The sequence below is a fragment of the Rhea americana genome, unplaced genomic scaffold (assembly GCF_003343005.1).
Source record: "Rhea americana isolate MKP2758 unplaced genomic scaffold, rheAme1 scaffold_34, whole genome shotgun sequence".
Taxonomy (NCBI): domain Eukaryota; kingdom Metazoa; phylum Chordata; class Aves; order Rheiformes; family Rheidae; genus Rhea; species Rhea americana.
This window is the reverse complement of record NW_028186468.1, coordinates 6,022,092-6,046,399: the sequence shown is the minus strand read 5'-3', so window position 1 is coordinate 6,046,399 and position 24,308 is coordinate 6,022,092. Positions and strand designations below refer to the sequence as shown.

Here is a 24,308-nt window from a genome sequence, read left to right as displayed (position 1 = left end):
AGAAATATCTAAATCACTTAACAATATATATTCAAGTGAAATCTCAGTGCATAAACATCATGAGAAAATAGAGTGTAAGAAAGAACTAAAATCACTCTGGTTATTTTTAGCATGTTGCCTATGGGTGCTGATTTTCCCACTAAGGCTATTTGCTTGCTGCTAACCATAATCATAGTATTATCATGATCATACAGTTTAGGAACATTATTACACACTGATATTCCCTGTGCACAACTCCCCCGCGAAAACACAGGAAAAAATCTTAAAGCCTAAGCACTTGTGCCTCGGATGAGAGAAAATAGATAAATATCCATATCCTCCTAAGTAGATAGGAGAGTACAGACAAACAGCACTGGTTAGCATGACTCGCGTTAGCATCAGGACATCTGTATCCCTCAGGGGTGTCAAGTTTTCAATCCGCATCTTGAAGAGCAGTAGTGATGTAGCTGGCGATTTTTACAGGGAACTCCTCCCGAGAACGAGGAGCTGCACAAAGGAGGCTTCAATGTGTTAGCTTTAAAGTGTAGGAAGTAGTTGATGATGGCACACTAACCTCAGAGGTTCATGCAATCAAGAGCCACAAGGGCCAGGTAGGCACAAACTTGTACAAATAAGTGAAAAAAAGGCTTAAAGGCTGAACAGTTTCTATTCTACTGTTAAGGGCAATAGGAACTTGGATTCTTTTGATTTTGGCTTATGCTACTCATTTACATCCTCATATAAGTTTTAAAACTGTTGTGAAGTAGAGAGGAGAAGATATGTGAGCAGACCTGAGTACATGTACGCTTGGTCACCACAGGACCACGYGTGCTCCTAACTCCTGCATGGCAACCCACTGATGGCAGCACCATCGGAAGCAGAAGCTGAGGCAAACCTGCGTGTACAATAAGGTAACTATATTTTCAGACTTTTGCGGTGGTCTTTTTTAGGGCTGTGAAATACCCTTGCACTCATGCAGGAGCGCAGCCAATGTTTAAAACTCTCAAAGCGCTCCCCCTTCCCCCAGTGGCCGTCGTTTGGGCAAATATTTTATTGCTATGAGTGTTTTCTCTTAATTTATAGAAAACTTTTCAGTTACTTATGAATAGAGTGTTTCCAAAATTTCAGAAGTAAAATATTTGACATTATAATGATTAGAGGAGTCAGTCGTGGCAAAATTAGGATGTACCTACACCTAGACCTCAGATTTCTCTTYCATTCTTTATCTTTTGATAACAGGCATGAGGCCAAACAGGTGCTAAGACAGCACTGATTTGGCAACACATGGGGAGAGAATGAAACTCTCTACTCTAACAATTGCAGATCTAAAATTGTTTTTGAAGCTAGAGAAAAATAACAAMCAGGTCTGGTCAACTTGCTAAAAGTGACTAGAGCAAGCTGCCTAAAAAGCAGATTTATCAGCCTTGCTCTGAGCCTCATGCTTTACTTTTAAAAACTAAGCTTAAACTCTAAGCATGAGATGTAAAATTCCCTTGGAAAATTAGTAGGCATTACATATCAAAATTCCTGATATTGTTGTTACCATAGAAGAGTCTAAATGATTTCTGAGTCTTGCAATACCTTAGCTTCATTCCTCAGTGAATAAAATACAGGTTGAATAAGAAGTGATCCTTCCCCAGTTTTGAATTTGTCATCTTTCATTCCATTGAATGTCTTCTGGTTACTATATCTGAAAAGATAAGAACATGYTTTATTAGTTTGTCTTATCTACATTTTTATCAGCATCTTTCTATGGTCTTTTAATGAGATAAAGAATCTTTTCAGTTTCTTTTCACATAAGAGTTTTCCTGCAAACATAGCAATAGTTGGAGTTTTTAATAAACCCATTATAATTCTTCARTATCTTCTAAAAATGAGGTGAACATAGTTCAACATATTATTACACTTCATGAACACCATAGTCAAAAGTTGGTATCTTAAAAATACCTATATTCTCTTCTAATCCATTATGTATCCATCCAAACAACTTGCTTATTCTTTTGAYCGCATTAACTCAACAGGAACAGGTTTTTATGCAATAGCACTTTTTACTGTATTAATTACAAGGAACTGATAATCCTAAAAAGTGGAAGAATCAGCTGAATTTTTCCCTTCATASTCAATAAAAAAGTTTCTTTTCTATGTCCTGCTCCATATTCTCTTGGCAATTAATTGCAGAATTGACTATATGTGGGGAGAAAACCCTCCTTGTTGCCTTTAAGTTAGTCAATTAACTTTTCCATGTCTGACCAGTAAAATTTTCTTTGRTCTGTCTCTGTCTTTGAACAGTCAACAGCTATCACCTTGGTCATAACCAAAGCAAATGTCCTCTTGGTGTTTTTTCCCTCAATGATAATGCCCAATCACATTTTTTTCTATAATTATTTTATAAAGAGTACAATTCAAGCAGCATAAATTGAGTCTTGGTTTCTGACCATGGTAGTTATTTTCCTCCAGTGTTCATCTAAGACATAAATTTGTCACCAAGAGAAACTTGGGACTTTTGCTGGCACCATTTCTCAAACTCTTCAATTACCYTCTTGTCAGCTGTATATGTTTCTCCTGATCTATGCCTACAAATTGCTCTGGGGAAAAAATAAATTACCATTTGAAACTTTCTACATTTTCAAACTCCATATTTATCCCGCATTTTCATCAATTTAGATGACTTGAGGTGGTACATAGAGATGGAACAAGTTATTGCTATTTTTTATCTCATTCATGCTATTAAATTTCCTTGGGTTACCTGTCAATTTTTAAAGCAGGTTTTCCTCTTTCCATGATGGATAGCTATCTTTCTGTTGCACTGACCTCTGGGCAATGCTCTGCCTCTGTTTCTCTTTGAGCTAGTTTCTCTGAATCTATGCAGCTATTGAGTCCATGTGTGAGATCCCACCTACAGGTTTTTCTTCACTATTCTGTTTCGCTTGCATGAATAATCATTTGCCAGTTAGTTTATGCTTTCAACATCACTTATTTTCAGTTATTCACGTGTCAGTAGGTCATACTCTACCGATTAGATAGCTTAGCAGGATTAGATGCCACTCAGTACAGTGGAAATGTACACCGTCATCTTTGGTCCACTGTCCGCTGTCCGCTGATATGGACGTGTGGGTGTAGAAGTGTTTATATGGTCTGGGTTTCACCAATAGCCATTCGAATACATTCTGAAGGAGAAAAGACAGATGTAAATTCAGGCTCTTTTCCAACAGAGCGCATAAGCAGGTGTTTAAGTTTAAGCCAATGGGTTTTAAGTATGAGATTCTCCTCTAGGGGTATGAAAAACCGAGCAGTGTTTGTGAAGGATTAATAGCTAATCTGCAAAGATGCTGAGCCTCCACCAAACTGATTGAAGTCAGCAGAAGCTACATAATATCAGAGGGTATTGAGACAGAGCAGCTAAGTCCTGCCAACCAGCGAAAAATACTCTGCTCCTCTTGCCATTCTCAAGCAATGCCAGGATTTTGAGAAAATATTTTTTTAAAAATTAAAACAYAATTTTCTGAAAATAGTATAACTGAATCATTCTCACAGCAGACAGATAACCTAACTGGCTAATGAGCTTCAGTTTCATTCATACATACATATTGCTGTATTTATGGATTATTTTTAAAATGGCCTGCAGTAGCAAGGCTGAAAAACAAAATCATGCATCTTGTGTGCAGCAGTTTCTTTGGTTAGAAAGCAATCATGTGATTAGCAATTTTCCAGGGAGAGCTGAAGGGGGCAAGTTGCATTTATGTGATCTAAATCCACTGGTTACATTCAGGGGGGATTAACATCTGCTAAAAGTATTATGTTTATCATGCAGGTGTTTCAATATTTGTATTTATTACGTGTTGCAGCAACAGTCTCTGAGAAAACATTCATATAACAATCTGGTGGTTTTATTGTCTGAATCTGTCAGGACAGTCATTTTGTTACTCCAACATTGTGATCCCCTTGCAAGCTGTAAACTATTTAATGAAGTGAGTATATGGAGAAAGATGACAGACTTTCAAACTTTTGGAAGACAGTTTTACATCACAGACATTAGTTTTTGCACTTGGGATTGTTCATAATACATGTATGGCAAAAATGCTGAATTAGAGTGAACATTTCCAGAATTCCAATGTATTCCCCTGCGTAGTTCTATATTTGACAATCGCTTTCATTTTGTCAATAAACAACACACTCAGATTCCAAAATTAGTAGAAATAAATATTCCACGAACTACCTCGTAGAAAGTGTAATTATATCTGACTTTGAAGAGCTTTGCTTCATGTTTCTATAATGCTTTTATAGCCTAAAAAGTAACTCTGCAGATACAATAACTTGCAGAAAAGGCTGTTGCCTGTTAAAAAAAAAAAGAGATAAAATTTAAAAGCTTGACATCTGCTGATTTGCATCTTAGCGTAACATGACACTGCCAATGCCACAGACAAACAGCTATGTTAAAAATGTTAAGCTTGCAAAAGCAAGTGCTCAAAAGCACAAGGAAATACCACAGTTTAGGTCACCTATGTGATCTTAATTTGGCTCCCTTGAGTGATTACATTATGATGCAGTCTTTATTACATTATCATGGATGTTTTTGTTCACAGGACCTCTTGAATCTGATCCAGCTCATACTGGAGCTAATGGAAACATTTTCATTGAATTCAGTGAGTTTCATTGCCAAATGGCATTTTTTTTGTTATGTAATCCATATTTCTTGAAATAACATAGGTGTATATAATGACAAAGTTTATCCGGTGAATAAGACATGATCCTTGTTCTGAACAATTTACAAAGGCCCTGTTCATATAATGAACTGGAGGTGATTGGTTCCCTCTGCCTAAATAGATCACTATTTTGCTTTGATTAATCCACAAAAATGTAAGTTTATTTTTGTATAGAGTTCACTGCTGAACCAAAAAGAAACGANAAAAAAAAAAAAAAAAAAAAAAAAAAGAAAAGAAAAGAAAAGAAAAGAAAAGAAAAGAAAAGAAAAGAAAAGAAAAGAAAAGAAAAGAAAAGAAAAGAAAAGACCCAAACACTAAGCTCTCTTTTTGAGACAGCAAAGAATTTGTACCATGGACAAAGACAACACAGCTCAGGTAAAGAAGAGTGCAGAGTGGTGATTGATTATGGAAAAGGTAGGATATGGAGCTGGAAGGAACAGGTATTTTTTCTTTTGACATTTGTGGCCAGTAGATTATAAAAATTATAATGATTACTGTAAAAAGATAATTTTCAGTAATAATTGTCTAGCCAAGAACGGTATTTAGGTGGTGTATGTTCAATCATGAAAAGACAAGAGTTASTGCCAAGGATGGATATGGGATAAGATTTGTCCTTGCCATTTCTGTTAGGTAAGTTCTCCAGTGTACCATCTTGTATGAATTGAATATGAGCCAACTTGTCCTCATTTTAGTTCTAATCTTGGCTAGACATTAGGTATAATTAAATGATCTGTCTCAAATTATTAGAATCACATTTAAAGTGCGCCTCTTAGGAGTAAGCTTCTATTTGTTTTCGTGTGTACTGAGAATCAAAAATGATATGCTATTTCACCATCTCACCATAACCCATTCTCTCATAAATTCTTTCAGGTGGCCTCTGTCCCTTTCTATAGTGGCCTTCTGAAAAGCAGGAATACACCCAATTTATTTTTTATTTTGCATTAGCAATTTAACTTATTTCATGTCCTCATTCAATAGGACTCCTCTCTGACTATTGATATCTTCCAATGATATCAACAGTAGTGGCATTAATTGTTTTAACTGCAACATTTAGTGATCTTATGGTCACAAGAATATGACTGAAATGTTTATATGTATTATGTACATATAATTTTATTCTTTCTTTTGGCCTTCAGAATTAGTAACATCTGTTCCTGCTGATGGAAAATATCCTCTGGGCCACAGAGGAATCACAGTCACATGTTGCCGCTGGAACAGCCTGTGCGAATCAGCAGTAAGATAGACTCATCACTCTGCACCTAATAGATATAACACCAAAATGGAGCCAAGACATTCCTGTCCAAAGTGGGAGGTAACCGTCTATTCTCTAGCTTGAAAGGGGAAGCCTCAAACCACTTTCTGAGTCCTCTTAGCCTAACAGGCAGTGMCTGCTTAGTTTGTTGCAATGCAAGCTTCACATTTCATGCGAGTTTTCTCTTGTCTTTTTAATTAAAAGAATTAAGCAGTAACTAAGCTAAAAAAAGAAGAAAAGATCCAGGATATAGAGTAATCAGAATGAGAGACCTTTGAATCTTTCTGATTTTGATTCTGAAGACTGACTTTGGAGTACTTCTGAGCATTTTTGATTCATGTTATCCCCAAAATTTCAAAGACCTAAACAACACCGCATACTACCAATATATTAGTCACTGTCTGGGTGTAACAAGTAATCAGCAAAAAATTGCACTGCATGATTTTGATAGGAGACAAGCAAAAAAAAAATTGTTTTGCAAAGTGGCAAAACTTCTTCATCTTTGGAAAAACGACCCAGAGTCTTTAGTTTATGGTATCTAGAGTTACTGTCTCAAGTATCAAATAAATGACACAGGAGAATCTCTTACTTGAAGAAGCACTCATGTTCTGAAACTAGCATGCATTGATCTTGATGCACACAAAGTGATTAAAGCAGTTATCAGCTGTCTGTTTTATGTTTTTGCAGTGTCATACACACAACTGGAGCTTGTAACAGGTTCAGCTGCTCAGGTAAGCCACACACATACTCAAAGTCTCTTAGTCAGATAAATAATAAATATTTATCATTTTAATTTCTTTCTTCTTATTTTTTTGAAAGACCCATTGTCTATTTTCCATGGTCGATGAAAGATTGTGTCAGCTCTGTGACAGTCTGGATCTTTGAGCCTTGTATCTACAGTGTAGACAACTTCTTGGGCAAACTAGCTCATGTAGGTCACTCACGACTAATGAAAGGATATTCATTYATTCATATATATATATATATATATGTATATATATATAAGACTAATTCCATTTATAGGGAGTTCTATTTCTGCACCAAGCTTTGGATGCCTTATACAATTTAAAAAAATCTCAGTAAACAGTAAAATATTACGGTCTCCAAGTGGGCTGATGAATGATCTTTCTAATGTCTCCCAGTATCATGGAGCAGAATCTAGTGCTATTTGTATGCATTTGTACAAAAAGATTTCTTCATTTTCACTTGACAAATATACTTATTTTTAGTTAACTCTATAAACTGTGCTGTATATCCTTTTTCTTTCTTTCCTTCTTTTCTTCTTTCTTTCTTTCTTTCTTCCCTATATAGCTCAAATGCAGCCATTCTGGCTGGTGCATACCTCCAGAATATATACAACAAAACTCAAAAAAAACCCCAAAAACTGAATTTGATTAAGCTCAATTGATTCAGTAAATGCCATGAGCCACATGACATGGCTTTTTGTAGTAACTTTTAAATGGTAGAGAAGAAAAGGCTTCAATTCTCGTGTCTCTGAGTCAATGTAACAAAGCTAGATTGTATCCACTAAACATTTGGCACTGGTTCTTTGCAGTCATACTTGGACTGATTTGCCCTTGCTATTATCTCTTGAGCCATATCATAGCAACATATTTTGCATGGTAATAAATTATCACAAAAGAAGAGATACAATGTATTGCTAAAAATAATGCCTACATTTTGCATAGCTGAAGAGGTTCAACTGAAAAGCTTAATAAGCTCTGCAGAAAGTAGCAACATCTGATCTGTGAGGTGCTATCTACCTTTGTTTTTAGTGGGAGTTGAGGATGTGCAGTCCTCCAGAGATCTGAGACCTATAGTGAATATTATAAAAGTCAAGTAACTGACATGTGATAGTGTGGTTCATCCAATAAGAAATGAGTTGTTTAAAGCAGACAAAGTGGAGTGAGTAACTAGCTATCAGAGACACTTTTGACATAGAGCCATAAAGTGGGAAGCAGCATACCATTTTAGCAGGCATTAATGCAGCAGACAGGCCTTCCTAATGATCTATAAATAAAACAGAAAAAATGTCTTCCTGGCTTAAGTGAATTATTGTTGCCATTAAAGATGATAGCACGACATGGGAGGAAAGGTAGTGCTACTTCTTTAAAATGGAGTGTTCCTCCCTCACACCCATTATTAACTTCAGCTAGAAACTGGAGTAACACAAACACCAAGTTCTGTTCAGTTTTGACATTGCATCTACACAAAAGGAAAAGATAGCTTTTTTGCTGAAAAAACCCAGGCAGCCCTTATAACACTTGTACTGTTTACTTCTCCCTGCCACCAATAGCAAATAGAAAAACTTCCATACAAATATCCATGCATATCTTTACTTGTTTTCTAACAAAGACTAGTGTTTCAATGCATTGAGAACAACACAGACAAGAACTTATATTAATTTATTTAATCAGTTACAATCAAATGCCTGTGTTTTCTTCCTCGTTTTGGCTTAAAAATGTTTTTGAATTTGTCTCAMCTCAGCTGAAGCAAGGGACTTAATCATAGGATCACAGGATAATTCAGGATGGAGAGGACCTCAGGAGGTCTCTAGTCCAAACTCCTGCTCCAAGCAGAGTAAACTCTGAGGTCAGACCAGGCTGCTCAGGGCTTAGCCCAGTTGGGTCTTGAAAACCTCGAAGGATGGAGGTCTGCACATYCTCTCTGGGCATCCTGTTCCAAAGCACACGGGTTAATTGACTGCCTATAGGATGTGGGTTATTCAGGTATATTTTGAATATAAAATTAAAATGACAGTATCTGGAGATAGGGATGATCTCTTTTCCTTCCCTATTTGCTAAGCAGCGTGAGGAGGTTGATGAGTTATGATGTGATGGTGATGAGGTGAAACTTGGAATTTTCACCCGGATATGAACACATCCAGATATGACAACACTTTTTATATCAACCTATTTTGAATCAGCCACAAGAAAAACTGTTAAGATCTCTAGAGCATGTAGGATAATCACATACAACATTGCCTGTATCAATAGTATTGAAGCAATCATGGCTTGATCATGCATGGCTGAAAGAAGATTGAGGTGAACTTGCTTTTGCTGACACTCTTTTCTTGGTGTCATCATTAGCCCTCATCCAAACACTGTGAAATTTATCAAAAAACAGATCTTCTCTTTTCTCCCATCCTCTGTGTATTCTTCTGTTTGTTTTCTCCTTYGTCTTTTCTAGAGAGCATATTTATCATAAGCAGAGAGAGAAGGAGGAGGTGTGCCTAGTAGCTCTGTGATATGTGTCTCCTTTATCCAAAATCCCTTGCTCAGGCTTTGGATTCAGAAGCTGGTTTTCAGATTGGCTGTTGTAGGCCAGAAACACAAACCAAGTAGAGAATATTTCTTTTCCATTTACTGCAGAATTATGCCTTTCAGTAGTTGAAGATTAAAAGGCCTAATAAACCCATCGCTSTCTCCAGAGATGTTCTGAAGATGCCACTCTATCATGTTCCTGGTGCCAGCACATGCACCCCTAGGCATGAGCTCATCTCATCTGCTGTTAAATCCTCCTAATTCTTTATGTCACTTTGTTGCTGAGTTTTCTACTTTGTACGGGACAGCCGTGTTTCTTGTCTGTTTTGAAAAATCTGTTCTCTATGCATTTATGTGTGTATATTACCCTTTTAAGTTATAATCAAATACAGAAATCTCAAAGTGCTGTATTTACATAGATCAAAATTCAACGTCTTGGATCTGGTCTTTAAAAAACATTGTTAAAATACCTCAATCATTTTCATGTCTGTGGCTCTAGAATTTAATTTTATAATTCAAAATGCTATGGAATTTCTTAATTTGAAAAATATGGATTAAAAAAAATCCTCTGTCTTAGGCATGCTTTCTTAACCTAGAGATCAGTTCAGTAAATCATATGAAGTGCCCCTCAGCACTTTTCCGACATTTTACAGTGCTTCATTACTGCAGATAAATGCAGTTATAGTTCACGTAATAGGAACACAGAATTCTTGTGCAGGTACTTAATTGAAGCGGATAAATTTTTACGCAGCAGCACTTTGTTCCTCCTAAATCTTTAGTAGTCCATGGGTAATAATATAAATGGTAGTAGTGCTAGGTAAACTTTTCTAATGAAAAGAAAAAACAGTGCAGTTTGTTTTGTGTTTTCAGTCTATGACAAGGAACAAAATGAAGGAGGTTTATATTGCAAGGAATTGTAAAGGGTTAAAAAAACATAGATCTCCATAAAGAAACAACATTTGTAACTTTTATGGTTAAATCAGCCATTGCTTTGCTGACTAATAAAATGGAAAATGTGTGCTTTTATAGGTTTATAAAAAAGGCAAACTCTAGTTGCATGAAAAATAACTTTCACCGATTGAGTACAGGTGGCGACTTGTTTAAACTCTGAAGATGTAAAGGCTTAGTATGTATGACTGAAAAAGGGAACATGGCACAATAAAAAGTCTTCCTTTCTTTACTCATCAATCCTTTGGGTATTCCATGTCAAATAAATGTTACAACAATTTACAGTAAAAGTATACAGTGGAAGTGCCAACGTTAACACTTCTTAGGATTGGACAGGGTCCAAATTTTTCACACCAATATTTAATGTGAAGTAAAATGTCTTTTCCATTGGAAGTGTCAGCTGTAACATGCTTTCCTATATTTGGCAACATGCTCATGTGAAGTATAAAGTCAAATGCACATGATGTTCTTTTTATTTCAACCATGATAAATTGTGTTCATTTGTTTAAGTGCAAGTGGCAGTTTTAGTGTTCCTACTATAAATTTTGGTTAGCTTCTATTGACATGCTGTATTAAACTTAAGAAAAACAAATTACACTTCACCCATTTTAATTGACTAAATGTGTCAAAAACACAATAAGTATAACACGAAGGGTCAGAGTCTCAGACTTCACCATAATGGGTGTCATGGCAAGGATCCAGCTTTTTGTACATTTCATTTTTCATAAAGTTTTAGTATGAGGCATACATTTAACATTCACTTCCACTTCAGATTTGTAGCTAAGAAAATTCTCTCATGTTCTGTTCCCATTGCACTCACTCTAATATTGTTAAAAGTTCCTCTTTTTTTTTTTTTTTTTTTTTTTTTTTTTTTTTTTTTTTTTTTTTTTTTTTTTTTTAGGTGATACTACTGATGATTATTGATGATCCGCTACAAACATAAGATTTCAAAATCGACTTTGGTATTTGAAGGAATGAATTCATGATTTATGTAGTACAAATGGATTTGTGTCAGAACCCATCCCTGAAACCAGGGTTAGGAGTCCCTTAGACTACTTCTCYGAATAGATGAGCATGTTGAGTGCCAGATAAAACTTGGTATGCTTCATTCCCATGGGATTTGAATGGAGCCTGTCATTTTTAATGCACACACTTCATGTTAAAGAATTGATGTCTGTTTTTATCTTCTGGAAATCTTTACCTGTTTTATGGATGTTAACAAATGAAAATTAAGGAAAACTGCTAAAAGATGGCAAGAGTACTGGCAAAATGCCCTAAGCRCTGAAATACCTTGATGGGCTTCAAGCCATTTGAATGTCTCAGTGTGGATTTATTCTTATCAATTATGAACAGGGGATCAGAACTTTTAAGAGCGCCACTATCTCTTTTTGCTCTTGTTGCTACATAGGCTTTCACCTACTGAACGGTTTTGCCCTCGGCCTGAACCTCTGCCTGGTAAGTTGTAGTAAAGGTGAGTGGTAGGAGATCAGATAGGCAAAGAYTGCATGTAAGGCTTTTGAGCAGTGTTTATCAGCATTAGGCACCCAGCTTTCACTGGGTTCCAGTGAACGCAGRGTCCTTTAAGCTACTCTCAATTTTGAGTGGATGTGATGAGGAGCCAAACGCTGCYGGCTACTAACAGAGGGAAGGCAGAGTCCATACAGACAGCATCCTGTGTTCGATTTGCGCATCTGCAGTTTGTGCCCTCCTGTGATGGGTAACTAGTGGCAAGCCAAGCTTTTCCCTGCTCCTGCTTGCTTTACTTTGCAGTGTGGCTCTTGTTAAAACAAAATTCCTCTGACCTGTGTAACAGCAGACCCTGACTGTAATGCCAGTGGTAAAGAAGATGGATCCAGATGTACATTGATATTATCCAAATATCAAAATCATCAGCTGCAACAGGTGTTCTTTCAGACAGAAGTGTTTCTGTACGCAAGTCAATTCATACAAAATGCCCTGATACTACCTCACCTTTGGGAAATATAAGATACACAAACTCCATACTTGTTAAGAAAAAACTAACGGAAGACAAAAAACTCAGTCTTTATGGGAGCATTTGGAGGCAGTTCAGGTGATTTCTAGTTCCCTTCAGAGGCGGTGGCACAGCCCAGGCTGGGAGGAGAAGCCTTGGGCAGCAGGGAGAGTCCTGGTCTCAGCCTCTCTGTGGGACAGAAATAAGACAGGCGCTCTGGTGACCCAGTGTGACTGCTGCGGAAAGGACAGGACAGCTGCACGCACCAGTGCATTCAAAGATCAAGGGGCTTGAAGGAAAGTCCAGGAGTGACCTGGTGCTTGAGCCTGTGGTGGACATTAGAGTCCAAATATTGTTAGGAGGATTCCAGTGAGGGGACTTAGCCTTGGCACTCTGAGAGAAGACAGAGCTGAAGAGGAAGGAAAAGATGATTAATAACCATCTAGGCACTTGGGACTCTATTTTGCTTGGGACCTGTAAGTAAATCGGATATCGAGGACATGTGAGACAATGTGCAAGTGATGCAGTGAGAGAGGAGTCACGAGAAATGGACAGCTGCTACAGAGGTGGAGCCTATGGCAGCAGGAAGCAAGTGAAGGAAAATCTGGCTGGGCCATAAAACAAAGTCCGGGGCTGGGATTTACATTTCAATGCAAGACTCTTATTTCTCCCCCAGTCGGAGTTTCATCTTGGTAATTTTCAAATGAGCAAGATCAAAACAAGATGAAAATACTACGTAACTTGAAATTAATGTGTTACCTCTTTAATGGTATTGTATATTCCGTATATGATATCAAAGGAGTTAATTATCTTAATGCAATAATTACAACTTCCTTATCAAGTAGTACAGTTAATAGTAAGAACTCTCTACTTACTCTTTAGTAAGAGCGCTCTACTTACTCTTACTGAAATTGGTGACAATTCATGTATTATATTCATATATGTGAAAAGACTTTCATTCTTCAGTATCTTTAATTTTATTCAAAGATAGATAATCACATTTAAGCATATGTATTCCTTGTTCAACTTGGAATAGGCTCAATCTGTGTTATTTACTTATAGTAAAGAATTTAGTGATCAACAGATCTACCAGTCTTCAAAAACCTTCCTAACTTCAATCCATAACATTTTGTTTTAAAAAATAATGTTTTGTTTTAAAAAATATGGATAATTGTATCCCTACCAGTTTGTCTTTTCAAGACTGAAAATGAATTCCATGCTGTACATCAAAGCTGTTAAGAGTCCTGWTATATCAAGGCTGCTAAATTAGCATTCCTCAGGCTGATTCTGCATAGGATATGTAACTTCATGCTAATGTACACATGACAAAATATAAAAAGGTATACTGGTACATTACTGATCACTACGACTTCAGAAACAGTCAAATGAAATAATGCCTCTGTTGTAGCTTTACTAGAAGTTTTCCTAGCATTTTCCTAYCATGTAAGCATTTAATCTATGTACTTCAATTTTAATATATTTTAGCACCTTGTCTTTTCCTTTTCATTGGACCTCAGTGCTTCCTGTTGTCCTTAATTTGCCTCTCTTGTACAGTGCACCAGCTTGCTCATAGCTATATCCCTTTTACAAAATCCTCCACTTCTGCTAAACAGTGTTCCTTCACTCAAAGGATTTGCAGCTGTATTCTGTTGCAGGTACTTCCAATAAAAATTAGGTTAGTTCTTAGCATACAGGGTTTGGAAAATTTCTCTATTTCAGAATTTTTGATGCAAGAAACTGCTTTTTCATTCAGAGACACCTCTATTTTAACTATCTAACTAGAAAGCAGTGTTACAGATGTCTTCTGTTTTGAGGTAAGTTTTATTTACTTTTGGGGCTTTATGATACTGTCACTAGCTAAGAAACTCGTTTTGTACAGGTATTTGTAGCTACCAGAGAGGGTGATGTACTCCTCAAGGCTGAAAATACATCAGCTAGGATCATATATATCCACCATCCCGAAGGGAACTTAAAACTTTCTTCGTGGTAGACTAAATGACAAAAACTCTCCACAAATTATAGTTCACGAGGTTGGAAACCTAGCTAACTCAGTGGGTACTGTCAGCAAAACTGACTGTGCTGTCTGTAGCTCCAGTTTCATGCCACTTCCAATACAGAAACATAGAATCATATAGCATACTGGTTTTCAATATAAATGTGCCAGACTAACTGTGTAAATTCTTCTCTGTTGGCTGTTTGCCTCTGGGAGAATATTTCCTAAAGTTCAGCTAAAATGCTCAGCTGGTTCCTCAAACAAAGTTCAGGAGTGAAAATCCGTCCTATTAGAAAAAAACTGGTGTTGAGAAACTCTTCTGCACCCTATCCATACTGCCTTGAAAACTGGAAGAGACAAAATTTCTATCTGCTGCTTGGAAGTGCCCTTTACTGGATCTGTCGCGTTATACCTAAACTCGGCTGTGCTAAACACRGGGAACACTCCTCCACCCCAGCAAAAGCAGCAACGAAACCCACCTGCTGAGAGCCTTCTCAGAGTGCAGCAGCCACTTTAGCTGACTGTTTCCTTGGTGCTGAGCCTGCTCCAGCCCAGAGCTGGAAGGCTGACAGGCTTCCCTGGAACTGCAAATCCTGGCTGTTGCGGGACGAGGTGATGCCAAGCGCAGGGCCTGAAAGCACTGACTGCCTCACTGGTGTTACTTCTGTTCACGTTCAGGCAGCGTAAGAAAGATGAAGCAATTCGACTGTAATGAGAAGAGGAAAGATCTAGGAGTGTAAGTATAATAGTCTGGAAAAGAGGAGGGACTAGAACTGAGAGCCGGTACTGTAAAGAAAAAGAATTGACTATGTAATTAAAGATTATTTAATAATGTATATGCAAAAAGGGCAAAATAAAGATTGTACAGGGCAACTGAGTTCTCATGAGTCCTATTTTCTGGTGCTTGACCTTGCTTTAGGTATTCTTTTAATGTTACTTGCATATGTGTTTTGCATTTTACTTTATGGAGGGTGTGTGTGTGTATATATATATATATATATACACACATATATATATATGTGTGTGTGTATGATATGTATATCTCTATATATCTGTATCTATCTAAATGGTATCTTTTATTACTATGAGAGCATATAAAATTAATATTATGCTATTATACTATTATAAGAAATAATATGTTGGTTGAGGTTAAGATCAGTGTAGAATRGGGATCCAGGTCTGTGTGGCTGCTGCAGTGGTTCATAATATCTGTAAGACAATTTCTTTAGCATGGAATGATACAAACACTCGAAAGTATTATTAACTTACAGTAAGAAAACAATTCAGGAAATGTCAGGAACAACTATTGGAGCTAAATGAATCTGCTGACCTAAGTGAGAGAGGAGAGATAACAATAACAGAAATCAGTTAAAACTTTTCAAGAGCATAATTATATCAAAATATATTTGTGGGAAATGTCACTCTGCAGAAACTTTGCTTTATTTCTTCCAGTCAAACTAATTTGTATCCAGATTTGATAGAAATTATTTTTTATCATATTGAGCTAAGCCTAGAAGTATAAATAAAGTTATTTTAATAGTTTTAGAAATCTTAAAAATCTTATTTTCTTTATTCACTGAATGGACAATTACTAGTTTTGGAGAAAATACAAAATACGCAGATAATTCCTGCAAAAAAGAATGAACTTTTCGATACTGTTAATGCAACACTACTTTGCAGAAGCCTCTCTGCTTTAATAAAGCACAGTATTACAATGAATGTGTCATCTGACTACAGCAAGCAAGTAAGTATGAGAGGAATAAACTGATTTGTGCAAACCAGCTCTTACTGAGAAACATTGGTGTCTGAAACTTTCAAAAAACTATTTTGACCAGTCAGTGTGAAAGAAAYATGACAAAATCTTCAGTGACACTGGCGCTCTAAAAGTGATARCACAGGCTTCAGTTTAAGGTTAAAGGCAAAACCCCACTGGACTTGATTGAAGTCAAAGCCATTTTTAATAATCATGTGACTAACTCACTTCTTCCATTAGAAACCTCTTGGGACTATCCCATGTTGTAATCTATGTGCTTCTGGGAGTCTCCTGAGTTTAAGAGATACTCTGAGAAACACTCCACCATAGTTCATCACTGCTTATCATGACTGTGAATCCATATCACACACACACCTTGTCATTCTTCTGCACCGTCCATTATGGCACAGTGTTTTTCATCACTGCCTGTTATTTAATAAATAATGTCAATCAATCTAGACATTCTTGGCAGTACTCCATACCAGTCCTCAATGCTAAACCTTGTTTGTCACAGTAAGCTATTTGCTGCTTCCTCATATAATTATTAGCTGATTTCAAAAGAGCCTTATTATTCTCTAGCATCCTGCTAATTATGTTTTTTTGCTGCATCCAATATGAAGGCTTAAAGTGCCTTCATGCACATGCATGTGTGTGTGTGTGCATTCACACACACACATGCTGCTCTTGCTTTAATGAAAAGTGACATCYTCATAAGCATTTCTGTGTGAATATGTACACTATTTATTCTCACACCTATATGTTCTTGTCTACCTTCTGGATCTTGTTATTATGTGCCCAGAAYTGATGCTGATACCAGCTGTAAAAATGTACACCTATCTTTTCCTGCCAATAATAATAGATTATAAAAATACAGTTCCAAGAAACTAAATAAAGCTTTCTATTCATTCATCTAGAAAATATTCTTCCATGTCATTGGTAAGAAATTCAGTAGATTTCTTATAGCCATATGTAGCAATTCAGGATTTGTATACATATAACATTTTTCCCTGAGATCAAATATGTTTCTTTATTTTAACATTGGTTTTCTTTTGTCCTTTAATACACAGAATCAAAACCTATGTTTACTTTTGATAGTAGGGCTTGWATTTGAACATTTGATAAAGCTTTACAAAATATATTTTTCCTTCTTTAATAACTAYATAAAAGTGAAAAGTTTTGAAAGTTCAAAAATAATTCTAACCTTCTCAGTAGACTGAAAATTATGGCTAGTGTATCCTGAGAGTATTAAAAACCAGCTAGATGTTGAAGTCTTCCAAGGTGTCTTTAGGAAGAAATATGAAAATTTCTCCAGCTACAAGCCCTGAAGCTTGCAAGTAGAGACTGCACACTGCATCCCAGCATAGCAGAAGCAGCTGCTTTCTCTTCTGGTGGCTGGAGGGAAGCTATTCACATCTTCACTTAAAGTTGTTAATACACAAGGAATTTTTCCTTTGGCCAAGGAAATACAGAGATGCTGCTTATGTACTCATGGCAGCATGGGTTTTAGTCCCTTTGGAAATTAATCAACAAGAATATTTTTGTAATGCACCTGTAAAGACTTGTCTGGATATTTCTGAGGTTTAGGAGGAATTGATAGACTGAAGGAGACTATCCCAAACTTATGAGCCTCTTCCGTGTTTACCAGGAGACTCTTTTCTCCCCATAAGCTTATATTGCCAGAAACCCAAATACAAATCAACAGCAATGAATGATCTTCATTCACTCAAATCATACAGAAGGAGCCACTTCAAGATCTGTGAGGTACAAGAAGCTTTTAGAAGTATTTATATTAAATTACTAAGTGGTTGTAGAAAGCTGACTTAAGTTTTTTCTTGTTACGTGTATTATTATTAGCAATTTATAGAGTGCTGCTGTTGTCAGTGCTAAATATCATTGATAGAGAGAGATTGTACTCCAAAGAATTAATTAGAATGATCTGAGAATGTTTTCTCACTTGAAACATTTCCCACATCAGGGAAATTTATGAAGTTTGGGGGTATTTATTGCTAAAAGGAGACCAACATGAATTTAAAAGATTTGATAAGGTACGAATATGGGAGAACTATAGTACAGCTAGAGTGGTATATAAACTTGCCTCATGGCAGTGTTCATAGCACACAGCTCAGCCAAGAAAGCTGGAAAAGTGCCCCTCGGACCCTATAGCTTAGAAGCATTCACACTGATACGGGTGCTTAAGCTAGTGTCAGATGTGCATCCCACATCCAGGAGAGCATAGGATATATTGGTTTATCAATCCGGCTCGTGTTGATACACCCTGGGAAGAGTTCTGTAGCTTAAGAGGGTGACATATAGAGATACCAAAGCTGCTTTATTTGGCTATGCCTACCAAGCATTGCGCTAGGGAACTGGAGATCCTAAATTTCTGTGGGGAAACTCCAATTGGAAYGGGGGTTCGTATGCCATGTAGTTGATCAGCCTTCACATAGTGGTCATTTGCTCACAGTTTCCAGATGTTCAACAGCCGAGCTGAGCTTTTATTTTTTTCAGGGTACCAGATGTCCAGAAAGCACAAACAAATAGCCAAACTCCCCTTCAACCAAATAAAATTTCCAGGTGGAAGAGGAGAACATGTCTACAGAATAAAAGATTTATGATAGCCCAGTTTACAGTAGATATGTCTTTATATATAAATACATATTAGATGGGGTGGTGCCTTGAACTTGATATTTAGGGCTGCAGGTTCTTTTTCTCACTGAAAACTATCAAGGACCTGAAACCTTTTCCATCAAATCTGGCACAGTGCCACAAAATTTCAGTTTTGATAAACTGCTATCTTTCTAGTAAAACATGGTTTCATTGCAAAATTCCTGACTCACTAGATTCATCTAAACAGATGCTGACAATATGGTTCAAACATACGGGATACATGGGAAGACGGAGCAAATTTCAATTTGTATTTGGACTCTAATTCTACACTAAGAAATGTGTAGCCTCACTCCTGAGCATCGGTGAAGCCTTGATGTGGGATTGGGGTCATGGTCATGGTCAGTTACTATTGAAATTCTTCCCAGAAGAAATTTGTAGAGACCTCGGCATAATTCTGCCATCACATTCTCACCTCTGCGGCACTAGCAAAGGTATTCAGTATGTGAATTTTACCGTATCTGCCTAGGCCGCAGACATGACAGTGTAGCTGGCAAAGTTGCAGTCCAGATGTAGGGCTCTTCTGCTTTCCTTTCAGGATATTTGGCAGCAGTTCAGTGGTGTAACAATGTACTGTATTCTAAACCTTGATGCACATGACAGACCAAGACTAATGGTTTCCTTTAAATCTGGGGCTGAATACCATTGTTGGCTTTGAAAATTCCAAGAAATGTAATTTCACTTTAGATCACTATAAATTTATAAGCTGTTGTACAATGAAGGAGTAATCTCCAGGGAAATGAGCATAAACCTATTATATTTTCATTAACAATCTGTTTTCACCATTGACCTAATCCACATTTACTGTTGTGGAATTTGATTTTGCGTTATAAAGCACCATAAAACAATATTAGGTATGTATCAAAGTATCCATTTTCCTGGTCATGTTGAATTACTCATTTCCTTGGTTTAAAACCTTGGGTCCTTTCTATCTAACTCAAACAAAGCTAGCCACTATGTTTACCATCATCCACCTGAAAAGCAGCATAGCAATTTCTTCCATTCTTTTTTCTTTTTTCTTTTTTCTCTTCTCTTTTCTCTTTCTCTTTTTCTTCCCTTCCCTTCCCTTCCCTTCCCTTCCCTTCCCTTCCCTTCCCTTCCCTTCCCTTCCCTTCCCTTCCCTWYCCTATCCTATCCTATCCTATCCTATCCTATCCTATCCTATCCTATCCTATCCTATCCTATCCTATCCACTAATGCTCCTTTTCTACCAGAAAAGAAAAAAAGGGGAGAAAACACAAGAGAAGAGAAGAGAAGGAAAGAGAAGGAAAGGGAGAGAGAAAGAAACAGTTTTATAAATTTAGCACACAAATTCCATTTGAGAGCTTTGTTTATGCCCTGCACCTTACATTTTATTTAACTGAATAATAGCTATATGTGGAGTTCTCCCTGCAGCTCAAACCTGCAAAATGCACCAGAAAGAATCACTAATTCAAACAGTGTAACCCACATTCTTGGGCCTGTTTTAGAGGTGTGAATCTGATCAAGGTGGGGAGAGAAATCATTAGGAAGGCTTTAAGGTTGGCAGGCATGTGGTCTTGGAACAAATCAATATTTTATGTGTGATGTGGATTTTTGTGTCGCTGTTGTTTGGATGATTATTGTAAAATTTGGAATTCCCTTCTCTCACAGACAAACAGCTTCTACTTCTGGTGAATTGGATGAAATAGTCTATAGGAATGTCAGGCTACTTATTATATGCTTCATTGCCTAGTGGTCAAATAGGCTTTTTGCACTTTAAAAATGGAATAAAATGATTACTTCAGTTTACCATTAAAGCTAGAAGTGAATTACTTGAAAAGAAATGCATTGATCAGTGTTAAGTACATCAAATATGTTGAATTCCATATAGCCCTCCAARAGCTGGCTGGTATTTTTTAGCAGGTGCAACTATAAGGGACTGACTAAGGCTTCATGTCTGYGTTACAATTTTGAAAACAATATTTTAAACCTGGTCAGCTGCATTAGTTTTAGCAAAAATCAGGTCTGATCATGTTAACTACTATGTTTTAAAATTCCTGAATAGCCTATGAAACATGTAATTCCATTTTTATTCAGAATGCTTTATTTCCACCAATGTTCCAGGAGACAAATTAGGGTTAAAAAGAAGTGTATAATTGCAAGGGTGACCTTTTATGCATGGAAGATGTTGTGCCTCCTTTATTGCTGCTCAAAATGGATTTAAAAATATCGAAAAAGGAGCAAAAGGAGTTTCTCTTCACATTCACAAGTTTTCTATTTAGCAACTTGCCTTCACCTACTTTGATAATAATACTACGTAAAAGCACGGAGGAAAAGGGGGAAAGGTCTTGGAAGTTATATTGATAAACTGCGTGTGGATCCCACAGCTGGCATAAAATATCTTGTTTGGGTTGTAAAAATATATTAGTATGTCATGTTATCTTCATAAATTCTTCCAACACATAAGGTGGGTAGTGTCCCCCTGAATCCCAAGACTCGTTACCATTTCTGCTTGCTCTTACCATTCATCAGCTGCGTTGTCATACAGAGCAGGCGCGCAGTTGGGGCCGAAGCATTATGATTCTGGAGGGGTAGATACTGAGTGAGTTATTAGCTGTGGCAGACAGCCTTGTTCCCAAACACTCCTGAGAAGGTTCTTCACTTAGGAAAGCAACAATTACGATGCCATTTTCAACCTGTGGAATGCAAAAAGGTTCTGAATATAGCCTGCAGGTTTTGTTTTTCCCCCTACAACAACTCTGATTAGACATTAATCRTGGTTTCCAGAGCTTTCCAAAGTTCACCAACAAAGTTCAAGCATTTAGGACATTCACAAGTACTCATAGGACAAATCCGCTAAATTAGGCAGGTTTGCATATCTGCGTGACTGTTATTCTTGATTACAGAAAATCTGTATGATACATTTTTTTGGAAAAAAATCAGATTCTGAGACCCCCAAGCAAGTGAGAATTTGGGGCACCTGCATAATGTAATAATGATATAATGAACATAATACATGAATTATTTTCTTTTTACAGTGATATGAGTTTAGAAATACCAGGACACTTTTCTTTCCATACATTTTTTTTTTCATTTTACACATTTCACTTTGATGAAATTTACATATTTTAAAATAGCTGCATTTAAGAGGATTCATTATTTGCACCAGCGATGAACATCTGATTTATTTTGAAAAAAGTATTGTCTTTCCTTTCTAGTTGGAGATAGGGAGAAGAGAATGGTTTTCTAGATACCTACTGTCAGATTAAAAATTAAAAATATTACTTAAAATGGTGTTTGGAATGATTTTACTAGATGAAACCTAAGTGATCTAAAGATCCACCTATTTTTTTTTCAAGTGACTTAGGAACTAAATCACTTTTACGGGGGAATTAACGAATGTGGCCCATTTAAGGTCTAAATCTTTAATGTTTAAAAACAATCCTATTTGTTGTTTAGGATTTCACTGATCTTGTATGATGAAGTGACTTTTGCTTTTAGTCAAATCAGCTTTCAGTGTTTGTTTCACTACAGCAATAAATCTTGCAGAACTAAAACTGGTGATAACTTTCTGCTTGCTATTTAATACACTATGCATTGTCAACAGCAAGATTAGACTTGGAATAGAAGCACTCCATGGGGATTTCTTGTGAAAATTTCTTTGTTTTAATCTTTTCAGAAAAACATGCAAATTATAGATTCATTACAACTGAAGTTTTTATTTAAACTACTTAATTCTGTCTGCTATTTAAATTATCATTATAGGATATATATGGCTGGGAAAATACCCAAGGAATGTATAATAAAAATAAGAATAACAGCTTAAAAAGGAAACATGGGTTTGATTTTGAGACCGTATCATAAAAGTCATTCCCTCTGATAGCAAGAGAAATTTCCATACCAAATTTGATGCATAATTCTCAGCAGAGTGTACAAAAATTAGATTACATCAATTAATCTAATTACATTAATTTAGATTACATCATACATCTCACAACTCCCATTTTCAATTTCATTTTTATATATTTGTGTTCTAATTTTGCTCTCCTTCCACTTCTAAACAAAGAGAAAATACCTACATTCAAAACTATTTCCCATATTTCATTCTACTGACTATGAAATTTGAAAGTAGAAGTGAGCTCAAATGCTCATGGGAGGTATTTTCTATTGCCCAACAACTGAGAAAACATTCACTTCTACTTAACTGTCATGAAGAACTTTCGTGTGACAGCATCATGTAATGATCTGCCTGGAAAAAAAGCACTCACAGTTCTGCCTCAAAAGCCCAAGTGGATCTTGTCGTCACATTCTTCCACTGGGTTTCCTTGCCTTCCTCAGTAAATGCCATGCCCAGTATGCTATACTTCACCCAACCTCATGTAGCAACAAGCTACACTGGGCGCAACAACCACTTTGGGAGCAAAGGCAAAGTGTCTAAGGCACAATGCCATCCCTCTTTCCTATTCCTGCTCCCTATTCCTATTCCTGTTCCGGGAGAGAGGATGTGGAAAATCTCATCAGACCTTCCCTCTGATGCTGCACCCAGGTTACGGGTGGTCTCTTCAGATAATTTTATTCCACTCCTTAACGGATGATCTAAACCTTTAGTGATAACCAATAGTCCTTAGACTCCCAACCCTGCAGAGAGAGATTAATATGGGCTCTTGCTCCCTAGGAGCTAATTTTTCTATCATACCATCTCTATTATCCATGGCAATTGCTACATGTTATTTAATTCTTGCACACCTAAGTATTTTACTATGACTTATAAGATGTTTGGAAAAGTCTCTTTCAGAGTTAGACCTTGTAATCAGATCGGAAGGAAACAAATCTCTCTCACTCTCTTCATATTGGATTATGTCAAAGATTAGCTTCTATTTAAGCGATGTTGTACTAAGTTTTCCAAAGGATTTTCTTTTTAAACTACAACCATATGTTTTACTCCATTGAAACAGCTTATATAGTGGGTATATGAGATTGATTGATGACATTTGCTCCAGTCATTTTAATAGTCATTTATTCATTTAAGGTTAGGTTGAGCATGTTTATTAAATGATTGGCAAACTAACTCATTGATCATCATTCCAGGTTTCTGGTTAGATGTAACTGAAGAGAAAATATTTTAAACAAAAGATATACCTGACAATTATAGCATGAGTACACAGAAGTATACATTATTGTTCTGCTTCTTCTTTATTATAACATCTTGTAAGACATACATTACAGTTTCCACTAACGAAAATCCAAATAAAGGCCAAAGAATGAATAGTGACTGGTCCAAAGGGCAGTCTAACTCCCTGCTTCTCTCTTTTTTCTGTCCTTCACTCACCAAAATAGATCATAGTACATGTACTGTCCTCATCTTCAGTTGTCTTCACTGGCTCACAACTAAACATTTAAAGTCTTCTTTATATTTAAGACTCTTGAGGAAATGAATCCAAGATGCTAAAGAGGCCACCTTATCTCTCAAAGTTGCAACCTCCCTCTACATGCTTTCCCTCTCAGTTTCTCAGCAATTGAGAAACTATCCTTGGTGATGTTTACAGTAGGTTGGAACTTGGTCTTTCCTGGCAGACTGCCTGAGAGAGTGAAATTCCTTTCTCCAGGAAGGAAGACTGACTTAGGAGCTGTTAGTTTCAGGTCACATGTAAACACTGCTTTCTTTGATTTTGGCCTTCCACAAAGGAAAAATATTAAAAAAAAATCTTATAAAGAAAGTGTAAATAACTCATCTATAAAGGCTGAATACTTTATAACAGCTTTGACAACCTTATATGTGTTCTCTGAAAGGAGTATTCAGTGGTACTTGAATAGGGCTGA

The 24,308-nt window shown here is 36.6% G+C and overlaps 2 long non-coding RNA genes across 3 annotated transcripts in view; one reads left to right on the top strand and one right to left on the bottom strand.

Moving 5' to 3' along the window:
* Positions 1 to 5,819: 5,819 nt before the first annotated feature.
* On the top strand, positions 5,820 to 11,087 carry LOC146592277 (uncharacterized). The gene is made up of 3 exons (XR_014896633.1): positions 5,820 to 5,994; positions 6,622 to 6,665; positions 11,047 to 11,087. It is a non-coding gene; the product is annotated as an uncharacterized LOC146592277 (long non-coding RNA).
* LOC146592276 (uncharacterized) overlaps positions 8,323 to 24,308 on the bottom strand; it is a 30,079-nt gene continuing 14,093 nt past the window's right edge. For both annotated transcript variants that reach the window (XR_014896631.1, XR_014896632.1), the window contains exons 3-5: positions 21,011 to 21,184; positions 14,590 to 14,816; positions 8,323 to 12,526 (exon numbers count right to left, since the gene is read on the bottom strand). This is a non-coding gene — a long non-coding RNA (uncharacterized LOC146592276). The remainder of the gene's footprint in view (positions 12,527 to 14,589; positions 14,817 to 21,010; positions 21,185 to 24,308) is intronic.